Raw genomic sequence first — 19,852 nt, forward strand, 5'->3', positions numbered from 1 at the left:
ACATATCTGATGGCAGGATCGTTGAGTCTTCGCTGCGCCACAAACCTGAGTACAATGGGTGCCAACCTGCTGAGTGGGAATACTCGATGCTTCTACCGAAGTTGTCGTGGTGGGGGAGTCAGGCGTGGGTTGCTCTGGCGTATCAGAGTCCAGATGCAGGGCGCCAGGGTGCTTGGGGCTGCTACACATGTGACACTTGATAGCAGCTGTGCAGTCCTTAGATCTGTGCTCCTTGGACTCACAGCACCTGAAGCATAACTGGTACTCCTTAATCAAAGCCTTCCGCTCCTCCAACAGCTTTGTTCTGAACTCCCTGCACTTGTTCAGAGGGTGCGGTTTCTTGTGAAACAGACAAAACGGCTCTGGCGTCTCCTTCGGTGTAGTTGCCTTCCGTTCCAGAGGTCTCTCCCTTGGTTTAGGCGGGATGGCAGACATCTCCGTCTTAGCCCTGGTTCCTCGTTGAGGTGCTTTTTCAATGTGAGAGCCCACACGGTTTGTAGACCATCCACACTGAGCATCGTTCCGAGTCACCGCAGCCTGTGCGACAAAATTTACGAGGTACGAGAAGGGACGGTACATACCCTGACATGCAACCTTGTAGGCGACTACCGCTTTGCTCCATTCGTCCTGCAGTGCAGGCGGCAACTTCTCCTGGATCTCTAAATGCGCCATGCATTGGTCGAGACTGGCAAGTCCTGGTAATGCTGGATCCTCTTTTGCTGCCTGCAGGTTTTCAAGGAGATCAGCTAAATCTCATAGCTTCTCAGGGTTCTCGTCCATTATCGGGGAGAAACTCTTCAATTGTTCCTTGAGTGCAGTCTCCACAGCTGTCGGGGATCCGTAACGGGTGTCGAGCCGCGCCCAAACGCGTGCCAAGGCCCTTTCCAAAGTCTTTATATTTGCGGAGTGGAGGTTCTTTGCCTGTTTTGCAGACTCTGGACCCAGCCACTCTGCTAAGAGTGTGAGTTGCAAACAAGGGGGGTAGCAGTATGACAATCGTGCTACATACAAAAATACTGCAACAGTGCAATCAATACAAAATACCGTATGCAAATGATGAAGATGATGCCCCCTTGGTACCCCATTTTACGGAGGCGGGACATCGCCCAGATGATTTTAAGTGCATTGTTTTGGAAGTCATCCGTTCTAAACCTTATGAGTCCTGTGACACACGTAAAATATTACTTCAAAGGGAAGCCTTTTGGTGCTTTAAATTGGATACTATTCAACCAGTGGGACTGAATGCAGCCCTGGAACTGTCATGTTTTTTGTAACAACTTAGAGCGAGATTTTAATATGTAGGTTACTTGGATGTACATTAGGTTGCGTGGATAAGTATTGTTTTTTGTCTCCTTGTCTTCTGATATGATCATGGATATAAATGCATTGGTTATTTAATTGACCACAGAGTAATATACATAATAAGTTGGCAACATCATTTAGGAAGCATGTGACACATTGGTAAGGATATAAGTTCAAGCAATGAGAGCTATGGTTAAGGCTGATCAGCCCGATTTGATACATAGGCTATGTGCCGGTTATAAGCTATTCGGAAGCATTTAGGGTAAGGATTTTTATATATGCATTTTGTATAAGACATTTAGCACTTATGTATGGATATAGAATAATGAAATCGAGACATCAAGTTTAATTGATAATATGTTTTATTCATAGAATTAGAGAAATCCTTTTGGGAAGTTGAATGAATTTGCTGAAGTAGAACTGTATGTATTTTTCTAAATTATTGGCAGCTTATGTAGGAGGTTGGGATGTTTTCCTGTTATGAGTACTGATTATGTTTTTTGTCAGGATATTGTTGTATGAAAAAGAAATATCGAAACGAAACGGTTACTCCGGGGAAGTTCGTCCTTCACTTCTTCATGACGGCTTGCATGTTCATCTTGCGGCGTCTAAAAAGAAAAAGATTAAATATTATGGAATGATTATTGTGTCATTTTTCATACGGTATTTTGTATTGATTGCACTGTTGCAGTATTTTTGTATGTAGCAAGAGTGTGAGTTGTTCAACTGCACGTAGGTTCATGTCCCTAATTGCTTCCACAAAGGTCATCTTCCAAAGGTAGTAGTTCTCTGGACGATCCGTGAACTTCTAGACACCTCTATCAGCCAGGTTCCTCCTGATGTTCCAAGGTGCCGTGTAGCTGCCGAAGTGTGCCGATACAGGACCCATGTATGCCTGTGCCGGAGCTGGTCCAGGCACTGGAGGAAGCATGGACGCCTGTGCAGGCACCGGGGCTGGCATTGGAGGAAACACAGGGGTCGTCTGTGGTCTTATGAACTCTGGTGCTGTGGGGTTGAGTACCTTGGTCTCTACGCCATCAAGCAGACGAACATATGTGTTCTGTTCCTGAACATAGTCCAGTATTCGTTGTGACGGGTTCCATACCCCGAGTTCGGTTGGGTTGAAGTCTGGCTCCGTATTCCAGTATCTATCTTGTAGAAGCTTGGCCCGTGCAGTCAGTCCTTCGGCCTTAAATGCCTTGCGAAGCGATTTTTTCTGCAACTCCCTATCTTTCTTTTCTGCCTGCAGCTTGCGAGCCTCTCTCCTCAGAACCTCTTCCTTTTTTGCAAGGTCTGCTGCCTTGGCTGCCAACATGGCGTCGATCTTTGCTTCAACCAAAATGGCGGCATCGATTTCATGTCTGGTAGATGAAGTTTTGCACGAGGCTTCGGTACACCGAGACTTGTGGGAGGACCTTTTGGAGATCACAGTATCTTGGGACTCGTGAGAGATCCTTGAGTCACAGTGCTTAGGGACCCGTGAGAGGCCTCAGACCTGCAGGACTGTTGGATAGCCTCAGAATGAAGGGACTTGGCAGAACTCACCGACCGTAGGGAATTGTGGGAAATGTCAGAATGGCAGGACTTGGCAGAACTTCCCGGTTCTGTTTTCATTCCCTGACGTTACCGGCGGTTCCCCCCCCCCCCTTGTGTACAAACAACTTCCTTAACATCCCCATGCTGTCTCGGTCTTTCCCATTCTTCCCTAAATGAGTTTTTCCCAATACTTTTTTTAAAATGTGGAATGAATTTGCAAGATAGCCTCTTGCTCAGAATCTGAATTTCCCCCCCTCCCTCGTGGATTACTGCCCAAAACCTACCCCAGAAAGGGCAGGTTTGGGTGGCAAATGTTTGAAATAAACATTTGCATGCCGGTGCTGAAACGCTTCAGTGCTGGAGGGTGCCTGCACTGAGTCAGTCAGTCCCATTGGGAGGCCCGACACCAGCTCCTGCAGCTCTGCTTAAAGTCAAGAGTCAATCTTCGGGGGCGGGGGAGAGAGAATTCTGCAACTTCAGTTCCTTAAAAACCAGTTCTTGAGATGTGTGCCGGAACAGTGCAGAGAAAGACTGAATAAGATACACATATTAATCATAAGCCTTGGCAGGGGAAAGGAGGAAAAGGAGAGAAAAATATTTTGGCTTCTTTGAATGCCTTGGGTCCTGTCCCCACCGCTTGCTCCAATGAGGCTACTTTCATGTAAGGGGATCACACCCTGCCCATGTGTTCTGGGGCAGGCTTGGGCGACGCTGACAGCTTTATCAAGTGACACTGCTTTACTCCGAAATAAGGCCCAGGGTAGGGAATTGGAGCAAGGGGGGGGGGGTTGTCATGGAGTCTCTCCCCCAAGAAAGGGCACAGGCGCTGGAGACTGGGGCAGGCTCATTCTGGAAGCACCCCTCTTCATGCATGCTTACTCGAGCATAAGACCCACTGAGTTCATTAGGAGTAAGTCCACTTGAGCCCTGACCTGGACAATTTTGTTATATAGAGGAGGGGGGTGTTAAAAAATTATCTGCTCCGGGTGTCAAATACGCTAGGTACGCCACTGGAGCTATGTCCCTTATGAAAGCCAGGTAAAAAAGGAAAAAAAAAGAAAAGGTGGGGGGGGGGGGGAGGCCAAGCAGAGAGACCACTCAAATGTGGGGAAAGAGGCAACCAATAAGGGGTTAGATATGTACACCAGGAACGACCCTTAGTTGTGTGACAGGTGAGGAATGTACTTTAACAGGAAATGTGCAGCCCCTTGAGGCTGCTGAAATGCTGCAATGCTTCAGGGCATGCACAAAAAAAAAAACCTGGGGGAAAACCTGGAAAATCAATGTGAATGTGAACAAACAGAACTGTGATGGGGGGGGGGGCGACATGCAAGTTTGAACTGATCACACTGATAGTGTGACCATCGGAAGCGCCACAATACCCACAAAAATCCCAAAAGGTGGCTGCAGTCTGGAAAATACTGAACTATGTCTGCAGCATTCCCATTAGTCAAAGTTCCCAAGCTAGCTCACATGTTAACATATTGTTTGCAATTTCCTAACTTCATCGCAGAGAGAAGGAACCATGTGGCAAGCAACACTTGTCCCACCAGGAACACACATGGACAGACTGCAGCTATGTAAGAGGGGCAGAAAAAACGGTCAGAAGTGTTTAGTGCACTCCTTGTTCCTTACATACATGCACAATCTCAGACATGCTCACAATCTCAGAAAAGAAACCCAATGATTCTTCATCAGCATCTTCTGGAGACATAGGAGCTACTTTCAAGGCCTGGGAGCATCAACAAGGACATTTTCCAATATAAACCAGCAGTTAATGCAACACCTGTCATTAACCTGTTACTCCTCTCAGGTAAAGGAGGCTGAGAAAGACAAAGCAATGTCCCTGAAGCCACTCATCAAGCTTCATGGCTTTGAACCTGGGTCTCTTGCACCCAAACTCAAAGCCTACCTAACTCCATCAAGACAGTTTGGTTTGGGCTCTGTCAGTTTTTATATTTTAGGGATTCATTTCAACAGTTGCTTTAAACACATTAACTAGCCTGGAGCATTTAACACATGGAAAAATAAAAATTCAAATGAACGAATATCCACACACACAGAGAGAGATATCAGATAATCTTGTGGCCAATGTTCCCTCTGAGCTGAGTTAGTGTGAGTTAGCTCACAATTTTTTAGCCTACAGCTCACACATTTTTGACTTAGCTCAGGAAGGATGGCTCCAGAGCAAACTAAGTTATACAGTAGCCAAATCGCTTGCTCACAACTTTAATGCCAGTAGCTCACAAAGTAGATTTTTTGCTTACAAGACTCCAGAGCTTAGAGCATTGCTTATGGCATCTTATAGACTAACAAAGATATTATGGCAGAACATTTTCTGAGCAAAGCCCACTTTGTCAGATGCTTTCAGTTGGCACACACACACACACACACACACAGAACAGGTACAACAGAAGGAGGAGAGGAAGTTATTACAAAGAGAGGTCAGAATGCCCAGTAGTATATACAGGTATTACATTACCTTGCATAGGACAGACGAAAACAGGATCCAGTCAAGAGAAAGCAATTCTCTCCATTAGTGATGAATTAACAAAGTAAGATGTCATCCCCAAAGTAGGATGTGTTTGTGTTATCTTACATGACGTTTGTCTGCCACGGTACATTGGTTAGTCTTTAACAAGTAGGGGACTATATTTCTGGAATTTGACACTGTGACACATAAAGAAAGCTGAGTTTGAGCCAAAATTCAGCAAAATTCAGCTCTAGCACTTGTCATTCATGTCAGTCCCAGTCCTGGAACATGTTAAGTAAATAACAGAGTGCCTTTACCTTGGCACTGATTAACTATAGCTGAATTTCTTCCCCTCGTCTAGTGTGAGACTAGAGACAGTAATTAGAAAGGACACATTGTACCTACACATGTATGCACATACACATCATCATTTAGTCAGCCTCCTTTGTCCCCAGACATACTAACCGTACACCTTACTCACTGTCCAATCCTTTACGCATATCCTACCTTGTTCAGCTGCTCCTGCTCCCTTTGCGATAATCAGTGCCCTTGATTTGTGCTTCACCTTTCCCTCGGCTTAAGTCCCTTTCTGCAACTCTCCTCTTTCTTCCTTTGCACTCTCCGTGCAAAAGCTGAACATGCAAGAAAACTACGGGATGCTTCTCCGACATGGATCAGCCGCTCCTGGCGCAGAACTGCCACTGAAGGCTCTGTCCCGGCACCTCACTGTCTCCTTGGTCGGCTTCTTTATGCCATCGCCTGTGGGCCACCCCACAAAGGCAAAAAAACCGGAGGCTTTTCCACGTAACCACTGCAGTCGCCAGCTCTCTCCCCCGTGGGGCCCTCCCACCATCTCCTTGGAGGAAAATGTTCAGTGACTGGGCTCCTGCTGCCGCTACCCTAGCTGACTCTCCAGCTTTGTCTCCCCTCCCACTTTCAGCAACAGAGAATTCATTCACAAGCCTCCCCAGCCAGCTAGGAGAACAACACAACTGTTTGTATCCATCTGCAGCGCTGCTCTCAACAAAGACATTGTCTCCAGCATCGTTGCTCGTGTCTCCTGCTAAGTGCAGCAAAATCCAGCAGTCCCTCAGCCCTGCACACCCTGGAAGGAGCTCCAAGCAGGCACCCTCCGCTTGGGTGTGGCAGATCCTTCTTGTTACAGTTATTGCTAAAGGCTGGATTTCTGCCTAGACTGGGACTGTAGTAAATAAACACCTTGATGGACTTCCAGCTAATGGATGATCTAGCAAAGCAATTCTGATTATGGATGTTCAAACAAAAATTAGCCAGTGCACAGGTTCTTACTTGCCTCTTCCTCTTCAGATAGTATATGCTGCTGAATGTGCTTTGAGTGGAGGTCAGGATGTTCTGATGCACACAGAGGTACAAAGATCTTAAAGATCTCTTCTTGGCATAACCCGAGCTATTTTAGAGGCACAGCTGTAACCCAGGTCAGCCAAAAGGGTTCAGTACAAAGGTCAGTACAGTCTGAGAAAACCTTGCTGATTCTCCAAAAAAAGGAATGCAGCTCAGCATGTTCTTTGATCTTGCGCTTTATCTTCCTGTTCTCCATGTTCTACCAAGCAGACAACCACACCACCTTCAAGCTTTGTAACTCACAAGTATAAAGTTGTGCGCCCACCCCTGCAAGGATGTGATCATTTGCAGACTTGTGCTCTCTGATCACCTATTTGCCTGGCAAATACATCTTTAAACTTGTTACCCTGCTGTCTATCTATACTGGAACCTCAGCTAGACAGGGAACCAACATGACTTCCGTGGCAACACAGATATAGGCATCATGCTATCTGGTGCGGCAAACCAGACATTGGAGGGGGCAGAGATTTAAACTGGGGAAACGGTATATGTGTGGAATTAGATGAGCTAAATAACAAAATAGTCAAACAGTTAAACACATACATAGGACTTCCCACATTTTGGCTCAGGCGCTCCCCCCCCCCCCCGCCGGTGGCCAGGGGGAACCTGGCAACTCCACCTGAGTAGGACTTTCAACATTGGTTTCTGTGGTTCAAATTCAACACAATATTCTCTATCAAAATAGCTGTTAGAGATTGAAGTTGGTTCCCTGTTCTGTTTGCACTTCCTTTTGCTCCAATCTAACTACAAGTCTTGATGACATGTAAACTGCAGGTCCATCAGTGGCTATTAGCCACAAGGTATAGATAGGGACTCTGGGGCAAGTGATGCTCTGTATTTTTGGTGCTGGGGGGGGCAACAGTGGAGGGCTTCTAGTGTCCTGGCCCCACTGCTGGACCTCCTAATGGCACCTGGTATTTCTGGCCACTGTGTGACAGAGTGTTCGACTGGATGGGCCATTGGCCTGATCCAACATTGGCTTCTATTATGTTCTTACTTTGGGCCACCCCAAATTTGTAGATCCCCAGATTATGGGAACTGCACTGACAAGTGACAGACATAGGGGCCTGTTTAAAAGCTCCTTTTTTGCACATAGTGCTCCAAAATGGGGCACATGTAGGAATCCCATTAGATTGTACTGCTAAGAACTAAAGGATAAGTAACTGAAGGCTGCAGCAGTCCAGAAGAAGCCTTGGATCACCACAGCTCATTGAGCCAGACTCTGGAGACTGTGTCCAGCAAGGTACCATGTACCAATGTCTGGTCTAAAGCTTGTTTTGTTTTGGGGTTGTTTTTTTTTGGGGGGGGGGTTGCAGAAAGAGCTCCACTGCCCCTGGAATGCCATTAATTTGCACTAGTAAACTGATGAATAAAAAAACTGAGAAAGATCAAAATCTGTATTTTGGCCTTCAAATATAACCACATGAAAAGAAAGAATATCAGAAACAAACCCTCCATCTTGGTAGAGCAACCCAAAATGTAAGTTTAATGGGCTTATTTGACAACTACATGTGACAATTAAAGAGAGACCAAAGAGGGAAGCTAATTGTGTAAGAATAAGTATCTCTGAGGGTGATCTACTGATACATTTTAAAATTGCATGGATTTCAGTAGAGACTATTTCCATGGATGCAGGGACCTTGGCCACAAATACCTTCTTGATGACTAACACCCAGGGGTCTCATGGGGCCGGAGCTCTCTGGAGCCCCACTCCGGGAGTGACCAGCCCAGGGGGCGGGGCAGTCACATGACCAAGCCCCGGGCCCTGCTCCCAGCAGCCAGCCCTGCCAGTAGGCCGTGTCTCACCCGGGCAGCCCACAAGGAGGAGGGCGAATTGGGCGGCGCCAGCAGGGGCCGCTTCTCCAGGTGGCTGTAGGCAGAGGAGAAGGAGGCGCCGGAGGCAACAGCGGCTGGGTCCCTGAGCTGGCCCCACCCTCGGTGAGCAACGCCTCTTCCTTGCCCCCCCACCTGGGATGGAGCAGCTGCGGTGGCGGAGGAGGGCCGGGGAGCTGCGCTTTCTCTCTGGGCACTGCCTCTCGTCGCTCAGCCCCCCCGCTCCGGCCGATGTTGGCTCGCACGGTCGGTGGCGGCAACGCCTCCTCACCCCACCGCCCCATGCCATCCCCGTTCAGACATCAAGCTGCCTTACTGGGTGACCCTGGGCAAGCAACCTACGATCTCCCCCTAGGGCTGTTGTGGGGGTAATAAGAATGATGATGACTACTACACACCAGTTGTTAACTGCAGTTCAAAGGTAGGCAAAACACAAACAATGGTCTGTATGCAGCCCCATACTGGTCTTGCAGACCGTATCAGAATCTAGAGAAAGTATGTCTGTTTATGGTTATGTACTTCTGCAGGTTTTGCCAGAACACAACTTTGAACCTATTTTCATTCTTACATCTCAGCTGGAACCTAATTATAAAGATGCTTCAGAACATTTTCAGCATGCCTTTTACTGGTGACTAATTACAACCAGTTCGTATTACATCAAGGCAGACTGGAAATCAAGCCATGTGTCTCCCTCTTATTCCAGTGTATCACAAACACTTTTGGCCGTGGCTGTCTGTGGGCTGGATGAAGCACCAAGGAAGCTCCTCCCTGAACCCTTAAGCCGGTGGAGACTAGGGTTTTGTTCAGGGGAAACAAATTGTCCCTTTAGATAGTCGACAAGAGACGGGGTCCACTGGAGAGACAGCCCTCTGTTTCCTTTGTTCCCGGCAACTAGCATAATGGGAGCGAAAAGAGGAGGCTCTTTCTGGACACGTGGTAGGAGCTGAGCCCTGCTTCCGTCCTCTTAGATTGCCTAGTGCATCACCCCACCTCCTATGTTACAGAATAAGGGGCATTGTGCAGCTAGCACCAGCCTGGGCTTTGGCCTGTCAGCTTTATGTTGTAGCTGCTGATATTAAAGGGGACAACACTACAGCACTACAGTTACTTGCCGGCTTGGATTAACGTGCCCTTGGCCAAGGAACTGGTGCTGGATTTGCTGCAGAGTATGGCCATTTCTGCATGGACTTATTGCTCCAGCTTGGCTTCTTAACATCAGTTTCCCCCTGACCTCACATACATCATGCCATGCCTGCCATCACTTTGCTGGTGTCAAGCCACCTTTGCACTGAAGTTTCCAACAAAAACCCATTTGCTGAGTCTGTGCAGTTCCCTGCATTCCCTGAAGTCCTGCTCACAAAAGCATCTCTCTTCCTGCCACATAGCCCATTTCCCATTTCTCATGAGAAGTTGCCATTCTCCCTCCATTTTTTAAAAAGCCTCACTGGCATTGAACGGATGCACTGCTTTTCACATATTTCCTTATTATGTGTCAGCTCCCTCCTCTTTGCCTCCTGCACTGAGTCTACCAATTTAAAGTGGTTTTTGTGCTCAGAGGGCTAACAGAAACCATCGTGCCTCCCCCTTTTTGTAGATTCCCCTTTCTCCTGCAACTTGTGTTTATATGCCCCTTCAAACCCTTCCAAGAAAGGAGAGGTGTGAGCGCTCTTCTTTGACACCCCCCAGTCTCACCCTATGTATTAAATACTGGGTTCAAGACATATTGCAGTGAACAGCTCTACCTTATTTAGTGATCTCAGGAACAAGACTGAAACCCCAGGGCGACAGCCCTGTTTAAATAGCATGCAATAAACCACACCCAAACACACCCCACTCCCAACTATAGGCTATTTACATAACAGAAGTTTCTCATTAGTCTCTTCCAGAGTCCTAGTGGGCTATTGTTCTACAGCTTCAAGCTCAGCCAGTCTCTAGTATATAGTCCTGATACACAACACCATGCCTCCCCCGTGATAGATCACATGGTGTTCCCTTCCCAGCTCCAGTGGCACATGTTCGTATCCTCTTCCCCTCCCCCAGTTATGTTCTTCCCCTAAATTTGTAAAGTACTACCCAAGGAGATTTTTTATTATTAACACCAGCATTTGTGTTTGCAAAGGGGTTTTTATGGGTCTGATCTGTACACATACAGCCATCTTAAATTCAGTAGCCAGGAGACAAAGCAATGTATCGTTCCACTGGCAGGACTTGGTAGCAGATTAGGGACGCCAGCCTCCAGGTGGGACCTGGGGATCCCCTAGAATTACAGCTCATCTCCAGACTAAAGAGATCCGTTCCCCCAGAGAAAATGGATGCTTTGGAGGGTGGGTTCTGTGGCATTGTACCCCACTGAGGTCCCTGTCTTTCCCAGGCACCACCCCCAAATCTCCAGGAGTTTCCAAACCTGGATCTGACAACCCTTCCCACCCATCCCCCACTGGTAGCGGGGGGGGGGGACCTGGCAACCCTATGAACCATCACTACTATACAAATCACAAAATAAAGAAGAGAAAAGATCCATCTGCAGCAAAGAAGAAAAGGGAACAGGAAAGTGTGTGGAGAGGCGAGAGAACATAAGAACATAATAGAAGCCTTTGTTGGATTAGGTCAATGGCCCATCCAGTCCAACACTCTGTCACACAGTGGCCAAAAATACCAGGTGCCATCAGGAGGTCCACCAGTGGGGCCAGGACATTAGAAGCTCTCCCACTGTTGCCCCCCCAGCACCAAGAATACAGTGCATCCCTTGCCCCAGAGTTCCTATCTATTCCTTGTGGCTAATAGCCACCGATGGACCTCTGCTCCATATGCTTATCTGATTCTCTCTTGAAGCTGTCCATGCTTGTAGCCACGACCACCTCCTGTGGCAGTGAATGCCATGTGTTAATCACTCTTTGGGTGAAGAAGGACTTCCTTTTATCTGTTCTGACTGCTCAGCAATTTCATTGAGTGCCCACGAGTTCTCGTATTGTGAGAAAGGGAGAAAAGCAGGGGTCATTTCGTAGAAAAAGAGCTAGGGGGACTCATTAGCATAACTCAATAGCATATGCCACACCCCCTGACATCACCGGAAGTGTGTCATAAGGCCACGCCCCCTGACATCACTGGGGTTCCCATTCCTAAGGTGGAGGCAGGGGATCTCCCGCGATTGCGAGGAGGAGGAGGCGACCTGGGCGGGTCACGGCGGTGCAGGCGAGCGCCCAACGCAGCGCACCCCGCCTCCTCCCCACAGCCGGCGGCGACCTCCAGCGGGCACCAGCAGGGAGCTCCAGGCTCCGCCCTCCCGCACCTCACCCGGGGGGATGGCGTCCCCCCGCGTCCCCCCCCCAAATGACCCCTGGAGAAAAGTACCTCTTTCTCTACCTGCTCTATCCCATGCATAATCTTATAAACCTTGATCATGCCACCCCTCAGCTGTTGTTTCTCCAAGCTAAAGAGCCCCAAGCGCTTTAACCTTAGGGCGGAGAGAAAGGGTGGGAGAGAGATGAGTCCCCCAAATGGCCAAGCCATTGTACCTTTCCAGTCTCTGATTGTTTATTTGTTCCCTGAGTACATAGGTTTCAAAAGAAACATGGAACAGGACAGTCTACCTATCATCTTGCTGACTAGCTTTGGAACGGGAAAACCCTATTGTAATGTATCCAGTCCTGACAAGTCCAGACAAGTCCAGAGACAAACGTCGAGCTTCGCTCCAAGAGACAATGGACTATGCGGATCCTAGCCCGCTCCAATCAGGGGGCTAGGTTCCTGGCCAAGAGCCAATGGGACTCTCGGCCACTGTAAATAACCTATTGGGAAGTGGGTGTGTGTTTTGGGTGGCGGTTTCTCAGGGGATATAAGCCGGTCTGCGAGCCGGCCAAAGCTGTCTTGTTCCTGATCGAATAAAGTACGCTTTGCTGAAATCACTCTCCGTCTTCACCTATGGAAGGTCAATCAATGTCTGCATGCCAGTGTATTCATAACATACAGCAAAGAGGGGTTTGTGGGCCCAGCCTTTGTATTTCTGATCAGATTAGCCGGCCACCAGCGCCTACCCGCTTTCCGTCAGGAGTCTTGCTGAACTGAAAGAATTTGTAGACAGCTAAGAATCCAACTCCAGCTTGAAAACGTGGGTGCTGGGGCAAGGAGGCCCTATAAAACAAGAGCTGCTAACTTTTGTGGTTCTGCATTAAAGGTTTTATGTAGAATTTGGTATTGTGTAGTTTTGTATTTTATGAAATTGTCTCTTTTCACCCCTCCCTCTTGGTTGTCACATTATACAGAACCTGAAAGTACAGAGAGTGTTATCTGTGGATGCCCATAAGGAGCAGAAGCTTCCATGTCTCAATTATTCCCTTCCCTGTATTCCTCTATTGCCCCTCAATGTTTCTAAAAGATACAAAAATCATGCACTGGGCTCAGACCACTCATGTATTAATTTTCACCGTTAAATCGAGCTCTGGATAACACACTGAATTAATTACTTTGATCAAAAAGAGCTGAGATATCAAATTAAAGCAGAAAAACAATAATTTTCCATTTCATTTTCAAAATCAGAAAGGTTGATTAAAAGAAAACATCAGTGACTTAGGATACGGAGTTAGAGACACCCATAGCTATCGTCGTGGGATTTCTAGCTATAGCTGCCTCAGTTACAGAATGATGATAAACGTCCCAGTTTCTCAGAAGTTTGAAAATGCCTGTCACACACATGAGACTGTCTTATATTGAGTCAGTCCATTCATCTATCAAGGCCAGTGTTTCCTCGGACTGGCAGCAGTTCCTGAGAGTTACAGGGAGAGGTCTTCCATATCATCTACTGATCCTTTTAAATAGAGATACCTACCAGGGGTTAAACCTGGAATGTTCTGCATGCAAATCAGATAACACTGAGCAATGGACCCTTTCCTACCACGGTTGATCAGCATACAAGACAGAAGGGATTTATGCTGTTGGTGGACAGCTAGTCAGCAAGGAAAGGAGCAGACAGTTTTACGACAGTGTTAGCCTGTGTGCATTACTGTTGTGTTTATATGAGAGTGTGTGAATATGTATTTATTTTATATCCCACCTTTCTCCTCACTGGGGACCCAAAGCTGCTTACAGTATTCTCCTCTCCTCCGTTTTACTCTCACACAGAAGTCATTTGGGGGGGAACGCGAGGGAACGCTGTTCCCCCGGTGAGGGGCGGGGGCGGGGCACATGACGAAGCCCCGCCCCCTTCTTCCGGCTGCCCCCTGCTTCTAGCCTCATTCTGTTGCAGGAGGAAGAAGCAGGAGGGTAAGTTGGCGTCCTCCCCCTCTGCCTGGCCGAGGCCACTCCACGTGGCCTTAGCAAGGACTCCCAGCCCCCTCAAAGGAGCCTGGAAGCAGGAAGACGGCTTGGGGGAGGGGGGGAGGTGATGAGACCAGCGCTCCCTCTAAGCGGTGGAGTCAGGTGAGCAAAAATCCTACGTTGTGAACTGCTGGCATGAAAGTTGTGAGCGGGCGATTGGGCTGCTGCATAAATTAAGTTTGCTCTTCTGGAGCCCTCCTTCCCCAGCCGAGACAAAAATGTGTGAGTTAGAGGCTCGAAAACTCTGAGCTAACACTAGCTCACACTAACTCAGCTTAGAGGGAACTCTGGATCAGACCCTCACCGGGCGGGGCTTGAGCTGAGCTGAGATGGGACGGGGATTCGGTCGGTCGTGGGGTTGACGTCACACAGGGTGGCCCGCCGCAGGGCTTGTGCACGCTGGTCCTGCGGAACTGCCTGCCACGGGAGGGAAAGAGCCCAGCATTTTGAGGCTGGCTTCAGGCCTTGAGGTGGGGGGGTGCGAGACAGTGTAGAAAGAAATAGTGAAGGAAGCAGGGAGGGTGCAGAATTGGGCTTCTAGTGCCCTGGCCCCACTGCTGGACCTCCTGATGGACCCCAGTATTTCTGGCCACTGTGTGACAACAGAGTGTTGGACTGGAGGGGCCATTGGCCTGATCCAACACTGGCTTCTCTTCTGTTCTTATGGATAAACATATGGAACAGAGGTGCATCCGTGGCTATTAGCCACAAGGTATAGATAGGAACTCTCAGGCTGGTGGAAGTGATGCTCTGCATTCCTGGTGCTTGGGGGGGGGCAAGAGTGGGAGGGCTTCTGGATTTCAGGCCCCGCTGGTGGACCTCGGGAGGGCCCCTGGTATTTTTGGCCAATGTGTGACACAGTGTGTTGGACTGGATGGGCCACCTGCCTGATCCAGCATGGCTTCTCTAATGTTCTTATCTCTGGTGCAGTGATGCTCTGCGTTCTTGGTGCTTGGGGGTGTAGCCTTATGACACACTTCTGGTGATGTCAGGGGGTGTGGCCTTATGACACACTTCCGGTGATGTCAGGGGGTGTGGCATATGCTAATGAGTTATCTACGAAATGACCCCTGCTCTCACAACAGCTCTGTGAAGTAGGTTAGGCTGTAAGTGTACGACTATGTCAAGGTCTCCCAGCAAGCTCCCCAAAGCAGAGCAGGGATTCGAACCTGGATTTCCCATATCCTAGTCCAACACTCTAATCATTGCACCAGGGGTCACCAACCTTTTTTGAGACTGCGGGCACATCTGGAATTCTGACAAGGCATGGTGGGTGCGGCAACAAAATGGCTGCTGCAGGAGGCGGAGCCAGTCACAAAAGGATTGCTTAACAGCTGACCTTCAATAACAAAGCGCTGTGGTTGGCAGCGTTTTAAAAAATCTGCACCGCCAATCAAATATCCAATAGTCAGTCAGAAGCCTTGCTAGGCAAAAGCCCTACCTGGCCCAACTGACTTCCAAAACCACTTGGCGGACTCCAGAAAAGGTGCTGGCAGGCACCATGGTGTCCACAGGCACCATGTTAGGGACCCTGCACTACCCTATGCTTCAAGTGACTACTATAAATAGAGGAGTGTGTGGCACACACACAGATGTTACACACATTAAAACATACCTGCACATTTATTAAAGCATGGTAATGTAAATAATTAGAAAAGCATAAAATACTTTTGAGCAGACAATCTGCATTTTCTGGGCACAAAAATTGATGTCTAAGCTCAGAATGCAAACAGGCCTGACAAATGGAGAAAGCCTCATCTTCACAGGTTGTTCACAGTTTGCTAAGCACCTACTTGGGTAAGATTCCTATTGTTCCGAACAACACATAATTTATCTGCTACAGTTATTACCTTGAAAGCAGGCACTGAATCATTTGAACGATTATTCAGGTTTCCCTGGAGAAGGTACCCCAAGAAGAATTCCTTCAAGATTAGAAATAAAAATATTTCTCAGGACAAAAGAACAAACGAAAACACCCCACCACTTTCCCTAACACTTCATTTTTGCTTTTAAATTAGCCCTTCATAATAGAGCATTGACATAAGTGATTAGAGGAAGATGTTACCACAAGATAGGTAACAATTTATCAAGGGACCATTTGCCAATTTCTGGTAGTTCAAACCTCTCTGGTTTGGCTCATGTCCTATTTACTAGCCAAGAGTAGGGATACCACAACCAAGTGACTACCATACTATCACAATGCTGCTTGGTACAGTGCTATCGTACAGATGAACTTTGCCAGGCAATATTGAGGAAATTGAATCAGGAGATCACCTCATATTCAGTCAAGGAATTTGTTCACCTGGTAAGCATATTCACCATGAAGGTCTCAGCACTCCTAGGCCCATTCTGTATTTAGCATTCACTCCGCTGTTTTATCAAACCAACGTAGGAACAGAAATTCCCCTCTACATTGCATGCCACTTAAACTTTTTTTTGATTGTCGGATATTATGGTAGCTTCCAAACTGCATGCCGGTTTCACTTCCATTGACCTCTCAGTTTTATGGTACTGTCTGCATAGATTTATGGCCATTTTATGGCCATTCAGGGGTGACCCAGAAGTCAGTATGGTGTTGGCCCAGGGTATTTGAATGTGGTTTTGAGCTGCACCCTTTTCTGTTCCAGTGTGGGTTTGGTAAAACAATGGAGCAAATGCTAGATGTAGAAAGGGGCAAAGTTTCTAGAGGACTACAGATTCAGGAAGATACTTTTCATGGTCTTAAAGAAGTGAACTAAATTTTGCCTTTATGCCAAATTAGTAAAATACACCAACATTCCAAAACAAAAATAATCAGAACATATAAGACTGCAGTGAGATCACACCTGGTTCAAGAGGCTCTCTTAACAGTTTACATAGCAATTTCGGTGACACAGCTGCCTTTTTGCACCCTTTAATGTTCTAACTGGTCTGCTTTGAATTCCTACTGTTCAAAAATGTGTCTGCCTTTCACCCTTTATATCAGGTCATGCCAGATCAAATTGAACTATGTACTGAACTCCTGCAGGTCTTCAAACATCTGTTTAATATTCAACCATCTTTATTTATTTAAGGCTTATTTAATGTTGTTTTAAATAGCAGACAAAATGCTTAACTCATCAGGAAAGCTGCCGATGGGACACTACCATGGAGGGCTTGCTAGGAGCAACCAAAGACAAGTCAGAAAGAAGCCAGGCTTAGCAGCTCCTGTGAGCTGGTGCTGTAAATGGGCTACTCGGTTCAGACCCAGCAACAATGATCTGTGTCAGTTTGTGGGGGAAGATCGTGCGTGAATCAGTGTCCATCATCGAGTGTCCCTGAATTGCTGGTTCACAGTGCCACACCAGCCATTCCACCTAGCTTGCTCCTGGGCCCTTTTAACATCTCCATTTGCCCCTGCTTATACAGTAGTTCTTATTCTATAAAATTTGCTTACAACTTTAGGATGCTTTCAAGTTGCTACCCCCCCCCCCCCCCCGCAAATATAGGAATAGCAGCAATGACTTGCCTCATAGGATTCCTGCAAGAGTTACTAATGCATGTGAACAACTATCAATGTAAAACCATTTTCATTACATAATGTGAAGTCAGTAGGATTGCCGGGTCCCTCCTGGCCACTGGCAGGGGATTGGGGGGCGGGGGTAGGATTGCCAGATCCAGGTTGGGGACAGAGCATGGGGAGGGGTGCAAAACCACAGAATTCTACCCTCCAAAGCATCAATTTTCTCCACGGGAACTGATCGCAGTCTAGATACAAGATGTAATTCCAGGGGATACCAAGTCCCACCTGGAGGCTGGCAAGCATCCCTAGTTTATATTATCACTATGTTTGCTTTAACTCTATTGAGGAAGAAGAAGAAGAAGAAGAAGAAGAAGAAGAAGAAGAAGAAGAAGAAGAAGAAGAAGAAGAAGAAGAAGAAGAAGAGATTGGATTTATACCCCGCCCTTCACTTGGAGTCTCAGAGCGGCTTACAAACTCCTTTCCCTTCCCCTCCCCACAACAGACACCCTGTGAGGTGGGTGGGGCTGAGAGAACTCTGACACAAACTGCTCTTTTTCAAGGGCAGCTGTGCCAGAGCTTGTGACTGACCCAAGGTCACATCAGCAGATGCAAGTGGAGGAGTGGGGAATCAAACCCGGTTCTCCCAGATTAGAGTCCGCACACTTAACCACTAAACCAAACTGGCTCTCAGGTATGAGTACCTGTTGTTCTGTCATTATACCTTCTAACTGTGCCTATTTAATAGTGAAAGACAGAACCTCTGTCCCTGATTGTGTTTGCCCAGGCCAATTTGAGAAAACACACAAAAGCAGTCCTGTAGAGTTAGAAATAAACAAAAAAAAAGTATTAATTAAATAAGGAAGAATACAGATTCAAGGGTTTTGGAACCCTGAATACCCAGCAGACTCTTCCAGTGTTACAATGGGTGAAATAGCATTTTATACTTCACATTACATCTCAGAGAAATAAAATAGAATTATTGGTTCCATCAAACATTGTCAAACTTCATCACCTATTTCCCATTGGGTTAAGACCTGGGGGGGGGGGGGGCTTTCGGAACTTCCACATGTTGTATCTATATAACTGATATGGTTACAGAGTGCTTACTGTTCTTCATTCTAGCTAGGTTAACTCACATTAGAAACATGCGCAGTTGTAGCTGGCCTCATGGATCACTGCCCCCTCATGGACCACTGCCCCCTCATGGATCACTGCCTTGTCGTGGCAAGGGGGCTTGCGTAGTTCAATTTTCCCCCTCATGGATCACTGCCTTGTCGTGGCGAGGGGGCTTGCGCAGTTCAATGAAGCTGTGGGCTATGCCGTGAAGGGCCACCCAAGACGGACAGGCCACAGCAGAGAACTCAGACCAAGCGTGGATTCCCTGGAGAAGGTAATGGCAACCCACTCCAGTATGTTTGCCAAGAAAACCCCATGGACAGTATCAAAAGGCTAAAAGATATGACGCCGGAAGATGAGCCCCTCAGGTCGGAAGGTGTCCAATATGCTACTGAGGAAGAGCAGAGGGCAAGTACAAGTAACCCCAGAAAGAGTGAAGCGGCTGGGCCAAAGCCGAAAGGACCCTCAGTTGTGGATGTGTCTGATGGTGAAAGGAAAGTCCAATGCTGCAAAGAACAATACTACATAGGAACCTGGAATGTAAGATCTATGAATCAAGGTAAGCCTGACGTGGTCAAAAATGAGATGGCAAGACTGAACATCGATATCCTAGGAATCAGTGAACTAAAGTGGACAGGAATGGGCGAATTTAACTCAGAAGACCATTATATCTACTACTGTGGCCAGGAATCTCGTAGAAAAAATGGTGTGGCCTTTATAGTCAACAAGAGAGTGCAAAAGGCAGTACTGGGATACAATCTCAAAAATGACAGAATGATTTCTGTCCGATTCCAAGGCAAACCATTCAACATCACAGTAATCCAAGTCTATGCCCCAACCACTGATGCAGAAGAGGCTGAAGTGGACCGGTTCTATGAAGACCTACAACACCTCCTAGAACTAACACCAAAAAATGATGTCCTCATCATCATAGGGGACTGGAATGCTAAAGTAGGAAGTCAAAAGGTAACTGGAATAACAGACAAGTTTGGCCTTGGAAAGCAAAATGAAGCAGGGCAAAGGTTAACAGAGTTTTGTCAAGAGAACACACTGGTCATAGCGAACACCCTTTTCCAACAACCTAAGAGGCGACTCTACACATGGACATCACCAGATGGGCAACACCGAAATCAGATTGACTATATAATTTGCAGTCAAAGATGGAGAAGCTCTATCCAGTCAGTAAAAACAAGACCTGGAGCTGACTGTGGTTCAGATCATGAGCTACTCATTGCAAAATTCAGACTTAAACTGAAGAAAATCGGGAAAACCATGAGGCCATTCAGGTTTGACCTAGATCACATCCCTGATGAATATACAGTAGAGGTGAAGAATAGATTCAAGGGTCTGGATTTGATAGATAGAGTGCCTGAAGAACTATGGACAGAGGTTCGTGACATCGTACAGGAGGCAGCAAT

This window comes from Gekko japonicus, unplaced genomic scaffold, assembly GCF_001447785.1.
Source record: "Gekko japonicus isolate JY-2015 unplaced genomic scaffold, Gekko_japonicus_V1.1 scaffold431, whole genome shotgun sequence".
NCBI lineage: Eukaryota > Metazoa > Chordata > Lepidosauria > Squamata > Gekkonidae > Gekko > Gekko japonicus.